Source organism: Gopherus flavomarginatus, chromosome 1, assembly GCF_025201925.1.
Source record: "Gopherus flavomarginatus isolate rGopFla2 chromosome 1, rGopFla2.mat.asm, whole genome shotgun sequence".
Taxonomy (NCBI): Eukaryota; Metazoa; Chordata; order Testudines; family Testudinidae; genus Gopherus; species Gopherus flavomarginatus.
The window spans coordinates 99,639,149-99,652,860 of NC_066617.1; positions in this window are offsets into that span (position 1 = coordinate 99,639,149).

Below are 13,712 nucleotides of genomic sequence, written 5' to 3' on the forward strand. Positions count from 1 at the left end.
GAGAGTGAGAGTCTTTCATGATATCTTAGCCCAATCTTCTGGCGCAGTAAGGCTAAATTTTGCATCCCATTTTTCTCTGGATTGGGGCGAGTTCATATACTGTAATTATTGAGCCAAAGGTAGAAATTGTCAACAAAATGAGTAGACCGAGTCCCCAAGACTGACAGCCATGTCTTCTAAAGATGAGCTGATGTCCAAGATTTGATTCTATAAATGGCTGTAATACATGACAAACAGGAGATGTGAGTCATGAAGCTGATATTTTTTGTTCACTTGCGTGAGCTCAAGAGTTTGTTTTTTGTAAACATATCTCCTAAGTAATGTATATTATGAATTAGTGTAGTGAAGTTGGAGTAGCATCAGTTTGCCATGTTATTCTAAGATGGGATGTTAGATGAGGAGCAGACATCTGAGTTAACATCCACTGAAATGACCAGAGCAGTTTACATCTCAGAGCTATAGTTTCAGATGCTCTGCAAACTAAGCCAGACATCTTGCTTTGTGTTTAGAAGGTTTTCTTCACAACCATAACAGCTAGAGACTTTTTTAAAATGAAAGCTGAGATTCTAGAGGACAATAGAGCTTTGTCTGGCACTACCCCACGCCCGGTTGGGGGAGTGGAGGGAGGGCATGCACCTCCCTTTGAGAAACAGTGTCTTAGCTAGAAGTTCTAGATTACTGAAACCTATTTGAAAAAGGTCTGACCAAATCCAAACTCCTTTAGTGTAATAAGTAGGCACAACCTCCTGACTCCATGAAACACCTTCTTGCTGTCAATGGCCAGCAGGTAAGCATTTCATCTCATCACCAGTAAATCGTTTCCAAAGGCTTTGGCAATGTCCTTTAAGGCCTTTGATGAGTGAGGATTGAAGTAATCATGGAAACAGTCTGCTGCTTTTCAATCCTGTTTGCATGCTCTTTGCCAATCAGTGAATAGCTTTGTTATATCATTTTTATATAGAGCTCTCTTTTGGAGGATAAAAGGGAGTTTAAATCATAGCTCAGTTTTACTAAACTGTTTTGGAGGTGGTCGTTATCTGGGTCTCCACAGATTTAATCTCATTCCCCAAGTTTGTCTGTTGGAGAAGACTGGTTTGCTTCTTTCTGGTACTGTGTGCACTGAACTAATGTACACTTCTACCCCAATATAACGTGACCCGATATAACACGAATTCAAATATAATGCGGTAAAGCAGCGCTCCAGAGAGGCATGGCTGCGCACTCCGGCGGATCAAAGCAAATTTGATATAACGTGGTTTCACCTATAACGTGGTGAGATTTTTTGGCTCCCGAGGACAGTGTTATATCGAGATAGAGGTGTACATATGGAGAACATGAAAAGGTAGAAGTTGCCATCCCTCTGAAATTGGCTTTGAGGGCTTCCCAGGATGAATTATGTGTAGTCTGAGATGCTCTTTGAAATTGTTTGTATGAATGTTAAAGCAGCAAAGAGTCCTGTGGCACCTTATAGACTAACAGACGTATTGGAGCATGAGCTTTCATGGGTGAATACCCACTTCGTCAGATGCATGCAGTGGAAATTTCCAGGGGCAGGTATATATAAGCAAGCAAGAAGCAGGCTAGAGATAATGAGGTTAGTTCAATCAGGGAGGATGAGGCCCTCTTCTAGCAGTTGAGGTGTGAAAACCAAGGGAGGAGAAACTGCTGCTGCATGAATGTTGTGCCCTTAAGTAGGGATAAATTAAATCTCCCAATGCTGGATTTTGAGTGGACAACACCATGCCCACTACATGCATCCGACGAAGTGGGTATTCACCCACAAAAGCTCATGCTCCAATACGTCTGTTAGTCTATAAGGTGCCACAGGACTCTTTGCTGCTTTTACAGATCCAGACTAACACAGCTACCCCTCTGATACATTTCTACAAAGTTTGTGATGGGAGTCTGATCCAAGATTGTAATCTGATATACTGCTGATGACATTGACTCAGAGCCAGATCCTGAGCAGCCATACATCAGTGAAAATCCACAGGCTTTACCTCAGTCACCTCTTCTGTCATTCCTAAATGTTTCTCTTGCTCTGTACCCCTTGGTGGGAGAGGTCTAGGCTGTTGTGCCTCTTTGGGAACCTCTCTTCTTGAATTCACTCTGACATGTCTGTTTCATCTCACTTAACATCCTTATCGCTTAAATCTACTCTTTATCAGTCTATCACAACATATTCTGAAGTTTTCCACTCTATTTCTCATACTTTCTACACTGAATTCTCCTTCACTCAGGGGTCAAATTGGAGGGTGGGAGGGGGAAGGGAACAAGTGGTGCTACTCTTCCAAGTTCCCAAGAGAGTGGATGAAATGGGATTCTGCTTGTTGTAGATTGTGCAGCTGTTCAAAATATGATTTTGCAGAACTCTAATTGTCAGGGGTGAAAGTAACCGAGGACACTTACCAGTACGGGGCTGGGGGTCAGCATCCCCCAGCCAGCCTTTGGCTTGCACCCCCTGGGGCTCCTGTGTTGATTTAAAGGGCCTGGAGTTCCAGACTCTGCTGCTGCAGTAGAGGCAGTGGCATCCAGAGTCCTGCGCCCTTTTAAATCGGCCCCAGGGCAGCTGCTCCCTTTGCCCCCCCCTCCCATCAGCAGCCGGAGCGGGGTGGGGGGGACAAAAGGGGTAGGGACGTTAAAACACTGCAAGGTCCTTTGCTACAGCAGCGCTTTAACATTGCTGGGCCCCAACCCTCCCCTCCATCTGCGGCCCCACCAACGGGGGGGTAGGGGAGCGCAGCAACGTTAAAGCGCTGCTGCAGCAAAGGATCGTTTTAACGTTGCTGCCTCTCCTCTCCCCCCCCCCCCCGTTGGCTGCCCTGCTGGTGCAGACCCTACCGGCAGGGCCCCCAACAGGGGAGGCAAAAGGGGCATGGACATTAAAGTGTTGCCATGGCTGCACTTTAATGTGGGCGGGGTATGGGCCGGTGCGGGTTCTTACCGGTACAGAGTACTGGCCTTACTGGCTCACTTTCACCCCTGCTGATTGTACTAATATCGAGCTCCTTAAGCTTGGCTAACTCTCATTGGGGCCTGAATATATTCATCAGCTCCGCTAGGCTTCTTGGGCTTAGTTCCTTCTTGATTGAGGAAAAAAGATATTTGATATCTCCCAAATGCCACTAACTTGAGGCACTGACAGTAACTTGTGCAGATCTGTGAGCTTCTCTCTCCTTTCTTACATGAAGAATGATTCACTGGGCGTATGAGTTAACACCTCAAAGAGCTGAGAAGGGCTGCTCACACTTCTCAGAGCTATTGTTCCAGGCTCGCTACTAAGCTAGACACCTCTGCACTGATTCAGGTTGTTGAGGTTTAACACCTAGAGCCTTACTGTTTGTAAAAATGAAAGCTGAGATTGTGGAGAACAAGATAACAGCCATATTTTACATGCTGTACTGCCATGCACCAGTGCAATCTAAGCCCTGTCTGTGCCAGATCATCCTCTAGCTTCTTCTTATGCAATCGTGCCTCCAAAATTAAACTGAGACAACCCAGTTAGGCTTCTTAATTTCACTACCTGATGGATCTCTCCGAATTTGTCTTTTGGAATGTGAGAGGTCTAAATAATTCCTGTGAATGATCTAATATTCTTCCAACAGCATTGGCTTTCTCTAAGAAACTCATTTTATCCCAGAAGGAGAACATTTTAAAAGAAAATTAGTTGTCCCTGCCCTTCATACGTTATTTAACTCCATTCTAAAAGAGGAGGTCTAGCTGTTCTCATTTCATAAGAATGTTCCATTTAAGCAGATTTTCACCTGGTCCAGTCCAGGTAGATTCACCATCATAGATTTAATCTACAACCCTCAGAGTATAAATACTGGTCTCTTTCTGAAGACAGTCCCATGAAAATAGGAAGTCAATCAACACATCCACCTCGCACAGACCTCTTTCCTCCCATCCTCCTGTTAGCTGCATTCAACACTCTGTCTATCTATTTTAGGACTTTTAATGTGCCCTTCATCATAGTATCTTGGCATCTGTTACAGGACCAGATTCCTTGAATTCTGAATAGCGCCTTACTCCACAGGTGGTCTCACTGGCTCCAGTGGGGCCACAGGTGGAGTAACATGCTACTCTGCATAAATAAGACAGCCACAATTAAAAAGCAATTATAAAGAATTGGTAGTTGCTAGTCTGCAAACAGGCCATTAATTCTGCTGTTCCCACAGGATAGAGAGAATATATGGAACATCTATGGCATCTTGTGGGTGTCAGTATCTAGAGGAAGAGAACAGAATTGAGTGTGTGTGTGCTGACTCCTCCGGAGAAGGAAAGGTGTGTCTTGCATTTTGTTCTGAGTGCCTGATCCACAGCATATTGTAGGCAATGAGAGTCTTTTCAATTATTTCAATGGGCTTTGGACAAGGCCTAACAGAGGAGAGACATGGAATCATCCTGATCTCAGGTGGTAGAGGGTTCCATACCTGGGGAGCCTCTTCCAAAAATGTCATAGAATTTAAGTCCAGAAGAGGCCACCAGATCATCTTGACTGACTTCCTGTATGTCCCAGATCCTTCCCCAAGCAGATAAGAGATGCATTTTGGGCATAAGAGCGCAAGAACAGCCATACTGGGTCAGACCAAAGGTCCATCTAGCCCAGTATCCTGTCTTCCGACAGTGGACAATACCAGGTGCTTCAGAGGGAATGAGCAGAACATGTAACAATCAAGTGATCCATTCCCTGTTGCCCATTCCCAGCTTCTGGCAAACAGAGACTAGGGACACCCTCTCAACCCATCCTGGCTAATAGCCATTGATGGGCCTATCCTCCATGAACTTATCTAGTTCTTTTTCGAACCCTGTTATAGTCTTGGCCTTCACAGCATCCTCTGGCAAGAAGTTCCACCGGTTGGTTGTGCGGTGTGTGAAAAAATACTTCCTTTTGTTTGTTTTAAACCTGTGCCATCTGTCAAGGTGTCCTTGGGGATCCAGGTATCCTTGGAGGGTTGTGTAGATAGCAAAATACATTTCTGGTCACCATTAGTCTTTAAGTGCCTTTCTTTAGTGATGAGTGAAATAGGTCTGCAAGACTGAGCCCCAGTTTGACAACTTGGGGGGAGTGGAGATGCCCCTGCTAGAGGATTTGGTCATGGATTCTGCCAGTTCTTTTAAATGCTTCCCTTTCCCTATAACTATCATGCCCATCTAGTGTGCATTCAGCTTGAGACAGCTGCCTTTATTCAGGTGCCTCTGTATTTTAAACACTGGGGCAGCCATTAATTATTAATTATTATTATTATGTATATTACTGTAGCAGTTGAAGTCCCAATCAAGAGAGGGTCCCCATTGTATGGGTGTGGGACAAATACAAATCAAGGTATGGTCCCTGCCCAGAGGAACTAACACTGCAATCTAAGTCTAAGTTAGGATGCAACAAATGGGTGTAGCAAACAAATATATAGGAGAGAGCAGGGGTGGGAGAACAAGGGTAGCAGTGATCAGATCACAGGGTTAGTGTGCACAGCTTGATTATGATTCAATTAAAGGATTAAAAAAAATAAAGCATTTGTTTTAAGCCTTTAAATCATTTAAGAGAAAAGCACAGAAGAGTCCACACACACACACACAGACAGATTGCAATATCTTTAATTAATGTGAAAGACTTAGGGCCAAATTCACTGAACTTGACACAGGGTAAATTACACCCCTCTGGTTCACAGTGTTGGAGGGAGATTCTCCCCAATGGGCTGCATCTACACTCGGGATTTCTTCATATTCTCCCCCGGTTGCTCTAGCACTGCCTCCGCTCCACCAGTGCTAGTGACAGTGAAAGTGCTAATGTAGACAGAGTGTAGGCACGTTAGCTGCAGCGTCCTCCAACCCTGCTCAGAGCACCTAGGGTGACCAGATGTCCTGATGTTATAGGGACAGTGCCGATTTTTGGGTCTTTTTCTTATAATAGGCTCCTATTACCCCTGACCCTCGTCCCCATTTTTCACATTTGGTCACCCTAAGAGCACCCATGCAACTGAGTTGTCTAAACCTGAGAGCAACACCAGCACTCCGACTACCACTGGCACCGATGGAGCTGCACAGGTGGGAGAATTCCATAATGATACTGGCACTGCTTGCTTTCCTGCATGGACAGCTTTAGAATCTGCGGGGATATGAATCATTCCCTGGCCCCACCCCCTTTCTACTCAGTACCACCCACTGTTTTTTTGTCTTTGCTGGCCTTCAAGCTTCCCAGCAAAGGGACAGTTGTAGATGTTTTAAGCTGCTGCAGCTTCACCCCGGCTAACTTTCTTCTGCGAGGAACTTCAACCTCGGGAATAGGTTGGGTTGAATTGAGCCCCCAGGCTTTTGCATGGAGCTATACAATTTATAAGTTGCATTTTCATCCGTTTACTGTTACATTAGCAATAAAACAGTCAAAATTCAATAAAGCTATTTAAAAACTGCCATCAATATAAAAAGAAAACATGTTTAACGTCTAAGAGTGGAGGAAAATTTCTGAGATTAAATTAACCTGAAAGCAGTAGGCCCTGGGCCAGTCACCTTAAAATCTGACCCTCCCCACAATTCCAGTCCGCTGCTTCCCAAGTAGTTCTGCTTATGCAGCTCAATCCTAACTTGAATATGCTGTTCACAGGCCCCTAGCCATCTGCACAGGTTGATGCATCTCAAACCTGATCTGCAGCACTTCTACTCCAGCCCTCCCCACACCTTTGCTAATACATCTCTGTGGTGACCCACTGCACCCTCCTGTACTTCCACTGATGCACTCAGTTCTTTTGCAGCACAGAGTGCTATTTCCTTCCTGGGCCCTCTGACCACCTCTACAAATATACCTCAATCTGACCTTTCAAAACCAGAACACTGGGACCTCACACCGTTCTGCCTGTGCACCTGAATTCTTACCTACATCGCCCCTTGCCATACCAGTCCTGCTGACTCACGCATTGATAATGCGCCTCGATCCGGACCTGCAACACTGCATCTATCACTCTTGGCACAGCCACATTGCTCTAGTGACGCACCTTGTCAGACAGGTATTTTGCACAAAGCTTTAGTCCAATAATGAAAGGGTTAAATGAGTTGCAGAGTTCGTGTGAGTTGCTGTGTTCCTGTTGGTGACAGAGGGTTGGGAATACTCCAGGGTAACACAGTGCGGTGTTACAACATGTCGTAGCCCGCACTTGTGTGTACAAGTAATTTAGTCTGAGTCTGGGATAGGCTGCATGCAAAGGTGCAGGAAGTGCTGGTAACAGAGGCTGCTCTTTATTCTTTAAAATTCCTTGGGAGTCTTTCTTTTTGTGTTTAATAGACGTTACGCCTTGTTAATAAAATCCAAGCAAGCACTGTACTGGTACTCAACACACCTCAGCCCTGTTCCTCTGCTCCCATGTTCTTCCACTCATGCAACTATTAGGTCATTCTGCCAAAGCACCTGGCTCCTCATTTGGCTTAATATTCCTGGCCTCAAATCTTAGAGCTCTAGCGAAATAACTTAGTCCTTGTCTGCAACACCCCTTCTTAGTCTAGTCCTGCCTCCCCACACCAGTCTATGGTTGCACTTCAGTCCTTCCCTGCAGTCATATTTCTTGTCATTTTCCAGTCTTGACACCCCCCCCCCACTCCTCTGCCAATGCAAAGTTTTATCTGTACAATCCCTTCTATTCTAGCCCTAGAATAGCCCACACAGTTCTGTTATTGCAATCCAATGCTGATCTGGCCTTCCATTTCTGTGGGCCCTACACAGTAGTTCTTCTAAGTCACCTCAGGAGTCTCCTTCTCCAGCCTCTGCTATCACAATCCTGAAATTCACACTCAGCTCTTCCAGCACTCCTCAGTTCTAGCGCATAGCTCCTCCTGGTATTCCTGTCCTACAGCTACCCTCCACCCTTCACAGAATACCTCCGGGTTCCCTTTTGCAGTGGGAGGAGGTATTCTGGCTGATTTTTGTGATTACAGGGCTTGGATGCCAAGTAAATAAAGTAAAGCAGGAGAGAAGGATTGCATTTGAGTGCATGTTTCTTTGTGCTTTGTCAAATGTTATTGTGACATGTTTGTGGTAATATATTTATGTGAGTTTTTTATGTTTATTAGGGCTGTCAATCGCAGTTAAGACACACGATTAACTCAAAAAAATTATTTGTGATTAAAAAATTAATCGTGATTAATCGCACTGTTAAACAATAGAATACCAATTGAAACATAGTACATATTTTTGGATGTTTTTCTACATTTTCAAATATATTGATTTCTGTTACAACCCGGAATACAAAGTGTACAGTGCTCACTTTATATTATTATTTTTATTACAAATATTTGCACTGTAAAAATGATAAACAAAAGAAATACTATTTTTCAGTTCACCTCATACAAGTACTGTAGTGCAACCCTTTTATCCTGAAAGTGTAATTTACAAATGTAGATTTCTTTTGTTACATAACTGCACTCAAAAAAATAAAAAAGTAAAACTTCAGAGGCTACAGTTCCACTCAGTCCTACTTCTTGTTCAGCCGATTGCTAAGACAAACAAGTTTGTTTAGATTTATGGGAGATACTGCTGACTGCTTCTTATTTACAATGTCTCCTGAAAGTGAGAACAGGCGTTCACATGGCAATTTGATAGCCAGAATTGCAAGGTATTTACATATCAGATATGCTAAACATTCATATGCCCCTTCATGCTTCGGCCACCATTCCATAGGACATGGTTCCATGCTGATGATGCTCATTAAAAAAAAATGTGTTAATTAAATTTGTGACTGAACTCCCTTGGGGAGAATTGTGTGTCTCCTGTTTTGTTTTATCCACATTCTGCCATGTATTTCATGTTATAGCAGTCTCGGATGATGACCCAGCACGTTCGTTTTAAGATCACTTTCACAGCAGATTTGACAAAATGCAAAGAAGGTACCAATGTGAGATTTCTAAGGATAGCTACAGCACTTGACCCAAGGTTTAAGGATCTGAACTGTCTTCCAAAATCTGAGAGGGACGAGGTGTGGAGCATGCTTTCACGTGTCTTAAAAGAGCCACACTCCGATGCAGAAACTACAGAACCCGAACCACCAAAAAAGAAAATACACCTTCTGCTGGTGGCTTCTGACTCAGATGATGAACATGAACATGCATCGGTCTGCACGGCATTGGATCATTATCAAGCAGAACCCTTCATCAGCATGGATGCATGTCCTCTGGAATGCTGATTGAGGCATGAAGGGACACATGAATCTTTAGTGCATCTGGCATGTAAATATCTTGCGATGCTGGCTACAACAGTGCCATGTGAATGCCTTTTCTCACTTTCAGGTGACATTGTAAACAAGATGTGGGCAGCATTATCTCTTGCAAATTGTAACCAAACTTGTTTGTCTGAGCGATTGGCTGAAGTAGGACTGAGTGGACTTCTAGCTTCTAAAGTTTTACATTGTTTTATTTTTGAATGTAGTTATTTTTTGTATAGAAGTCTACATTTGTAAGTTCAACTTTCATTATAAAGAAATTACACTGCAATACTTGTATTAGGTTGTAATAAAAAATAAATATAAAATGAGCCCTGTAGACTTTGTATTCTGTGTGCTAATCGAAATCAATATATTTGAAAATGTAGAAAACATCAAAAAATATTTAAATAAATGGTATTTTATTATTGTTTAATAGTGTGATTAATTGCATGATTAATCATTATTAATTTTTTTAATCGCTTGACAGCCCTAATGTTTATGACTAAGAGTAAATATTTGTAACTATCTTGTAAATCCATAGCCTTGGCAGGACTTCATATTTGTCACTGCTCTGCATGCCATGGTGTGTTGGAGTGTCGCAGCAGCAAGGATAGGACTTAGATCAGGGGTGGGCAAAATTTTTGGCCCGAGGGCCACATTGGGGTTGCAAAACTGTATGGAGGGCCGAGTAGAGAAGGCTGTGCCCCCCCAAACTGCCTGGCCCCCATCCCCTCTCTGCCCCCTTCCACTTCCTGCCCCTGACTGCCCACCTCAGAATCCCCGACCCATCCAACCCACCCCGCTCCTTGTCCCTTGACCACCTCCTCCTGAGACCCTCTGACCCTAACCACCCCCCCAGGACCCCACTCCCTATCCACCACCCCCGGTCCCAGTCCCCTGACTGCCCTGACCCCTATCCACACCCCTGACCCCTGACAGGCTCCCCGGCACCCCACGCCAATCCAACCCCCCCATTCCCCATTCCCTGAGCTCCCCCCAAACCTCTATTCCATCCAACCACCCCCTGCTCCGTGCCCTTTATCTAACCCCCTCTGCTCCCTGTCTCCTGACTGCCTCCTGGGACCCCCCACCCCTTATCCAACCCCCCAGCCCTGGCCCCCTTACCATGCTACTCAGAGCAGCATGTCTGGCAACTGCACTGCCCAGCCAGAGCTAGGCATGCTGCCGCTCTGCTCAGCAGGAGCACACAACTCTGCAACTCAGAGCGCTGCCCGTGCGACGGTGTGGCTGTGGGAGAGGAAGGACAGCGGGTGAGGGGCTGGGAGCTCAAGGGCTGGGCAGGAGGGTCCCACAGGCTGCCAGAGTTTGCCCACCTCTAACATAGATCCTCTGATTCCAAAAAGCAGATTCATGCCACTAAAGAGAGAGTCTCTGTTAGCATCTATGTGTGTATGGTTATGTGAGCTTGTATATGTGTTTATTTGTGTACTTTTATTTGTGTTTATGTTGGTGGGTTTGTGTTTCTTTGAATGCATGTATATACTTCTATATATGTATTTATTTGTATATTTGGGTCAATTTTTATGCAGCTTTATATATATTTTGGATTTGTGTGTATGTGTTATGAAAGACAGTGGCAAATACACAAATTGAATCTATTTCCCCATGCTAAGTATCCTCACACCTTCTTGTCAACTGTCTGGAATGGGCCATCTTGATAATCACTACAAAAATTTTTTTTCTCCTGCTGATAATAGCTCATCTTAATTAATTAGCCACTTCAAGTTGGTATGGCAACTTCCACCTTTTCATGTTCTCTGTAAAAGCAGCAAAGAATCCTGTGGCACCTTATAGACTAACAGACGTTTTGGAGCATGAGCCTTCATGGGTGAATACCCACTTCATCAGATGCATGTAGTGGAAATTTCCAGGGGCAGGTGTATATATGCAAGCAAGCTAGAGATAATGAGGTTAGTTCAATCAGGGAGGATGAGGCCCTGTTCTAGCAGCTGAGGTGTGAAAACCAAGGGAGGAGAAACTGGTTTTGTAGTTGGCAAGCCATTCAGAGTCTTTGTTTAATCCTGCACTGATGGTGTCAAATTTGCAGATGAACTGAAGCTCAGCAGTTTCTCTTTGAAGTCTGGTCCTGAAGTTTTTTTGCAGCAGGATGGCCACCTTAAGGTCTGCTATAGTGTGGCCAGGGAGGTTGAAGTGTTCTCCTACAGGTTTTTGTATATTGCCATTCCTAATATCTGATTTGTGTCCATTTATCCTTTTCCGTAGAGACTGTCCAGTTTGGCCGATGTACATAGCAGAGGGGCATTGCTGGCATATGATGGCGTATATTACATTGGTGGACGTGCAAGTGAATGAACCGGTGATGGTGTGGCTGATCTGGTTAGGTCCTGTGATGGTGTCGCTGGTGTAGATACGTGGGCAGAGTTGGCATCGAGGTTTGTTGCATGGATTGGTTCCTGAGCTAGAGTTACTATGGTGTGGTGTGCAGTTACTGGTGAGAATATGTTTCAGGTTGGCAGGTTGTCTGTGGACAAGGACTGGCCTGCCACCCAAGGCCTGTGAAAGTGTGGGATCATTGTCCACGATGGATTGTAGATCCCTGATGATGCTTTGGAGGGGTTTTAGCTGGGGACGGTATGTAATGGCCAGTGGAGTCCTGTTGGTTTCTTTCTTGGGTTTGTCTTGCAGTGGGAGGCTTCTGGGTACACGTCTGGCTCTGTTGATCTGTTTCCTTATTTCCTCGTGCGGGTATTGTAGTTTTGAGAATGCTTGGTGGAGATTTTGTAGGTGTTGGTCTCTGTCTGAGGGGTTAGAGCAGATGTGGTTGTACCTCAGTGCTTGGCTGTAGACAATGGATCGTGTGATGTGCTCGGGATGGAAGCTGGAGGTATGATGGTAGGCATAGCGGTTGGTAGGTTTTCGATATAGGGTGGTGTTAATGTGACCATCATTTATTTGCACCATGGTGTCTAGGAAGTGGACCTCCCATGTAGATTGGTCCAGGCTGAGGTTGATGGTGAGGTGGAAGCTGTTGAAATCGTGGTGGAATTTTTCCAAAGTCTCCTTCCCATGGGTCCAGATGATGAAGATGTCATCAATGTAGCGTAGGTGGAGAAGGGGCGTGAGTGGACAAGGGCTGAGGAAGCGTTATCCCAGGTCAGCCATAAAAATATTGGCATATTGTGGGGCCATGCGGGTGCCCATAGCGGTGCCACTGATCTGGAGATATATATTGTCATCAAATTTGAAATAGTTGTGTGTGAGAATAAAGGCACAGAGCTCAGCAGCTGTGGCATCATCAGGGATACTGTTCCTGACAGCTTGTATTTCATCTGTGTATGGGATGTTTGTGTATAGAGCCTCTACATCCATGGTGGCTAGGACGGTGTTTTCTGGAAGGTCACCAATGCATTGTAGTTTCCTCAGGAAATCAGTGGTGTCACGGAGGTAGCTGGGAGTGCTGGTGGCATAGGGTCTGAGTAGAGAGTCCACATATCCAGACAGTCCTTCAGTGAGAGTGCCAATGCCCGAGATGATGGGGCGTCCAGGATTTCCGGGTTTGTGGATCTTGGGTAGTAGATAGAATAACCCTGGTCGGGGCTCTAAGGGCATGTCGATTTGTTCCGGTGTCAGTGTAGGGAATGTCCTGAGTAGATGGTGCAGTTTCTTAGTGTATTCCTCAGTGGGATCTGAGGGAAGTGGCCTGTAGAATTTGGTATTGGAGAGTTGTTTGGCGGCCTCCTTTTGGTAGTCAGACCTGTTCTTGATGACAGCAGCACCTCCTTTATCAGCCTCTTTGATGATAATGTCAGGATGGTTTCTGAGGCTGTGGATGGCATTGCGTTCTGCACGACTTAGGTTATGAGGCAAGCGATGTTGTTTTTCGACAATTTCTGCCTGTGCACGTCGGCGGAAGCATTCAGTGTATAGGTCCAGACTGTCATTTCGACCCTCAGGAGGAGTCCACATGGAGTTCTTCTTCTTGTGCTGTTACCCTCCCACCAACAGCTTCAGTTCATCTGCAAATTTGACAGTGGGGTGCAGTACATAGGCCACAGGACTAAGACACAGGAAGTCTGTTTCTTCATTACTCTGTGCCTTGTGTAGTCATGTACACCAGCACAAGTGCACAGAGTCTGTAAAATGCTACCATTAAGTTTGACAGATGCTTTGCATTGGGGTGAATGACTCCAGTTGCAGAGCCATGGAGAATCAGGCCTAGGCAGCCTGGCGTCAAGTTGCAGGCCCAGCTATGTTATTCACTTGCAAGTCATTCGACCGTGCAGTGCCTCAGTTTCCCTTTTGTGACCAGGGGGCATGATAATGCTACTTATCTACCTCTGCTAAGCACTCTGCGAGAGCTATAGCTGAAAAGTGTTGTGTTATTGTGTATCTGTGTGCTGTAGATGCTGGAGTGTAGAAAGATGTGCATATTTATTCCAGTGTGCGTGTCAGTTTTGTTTGTACATAGGAGTCCGTCTACAGTATTGTGTGTGTGCTTTCATCTATTTGCGTGTGTTACTTTGTGCCGGAAGCAGACACAGCCGG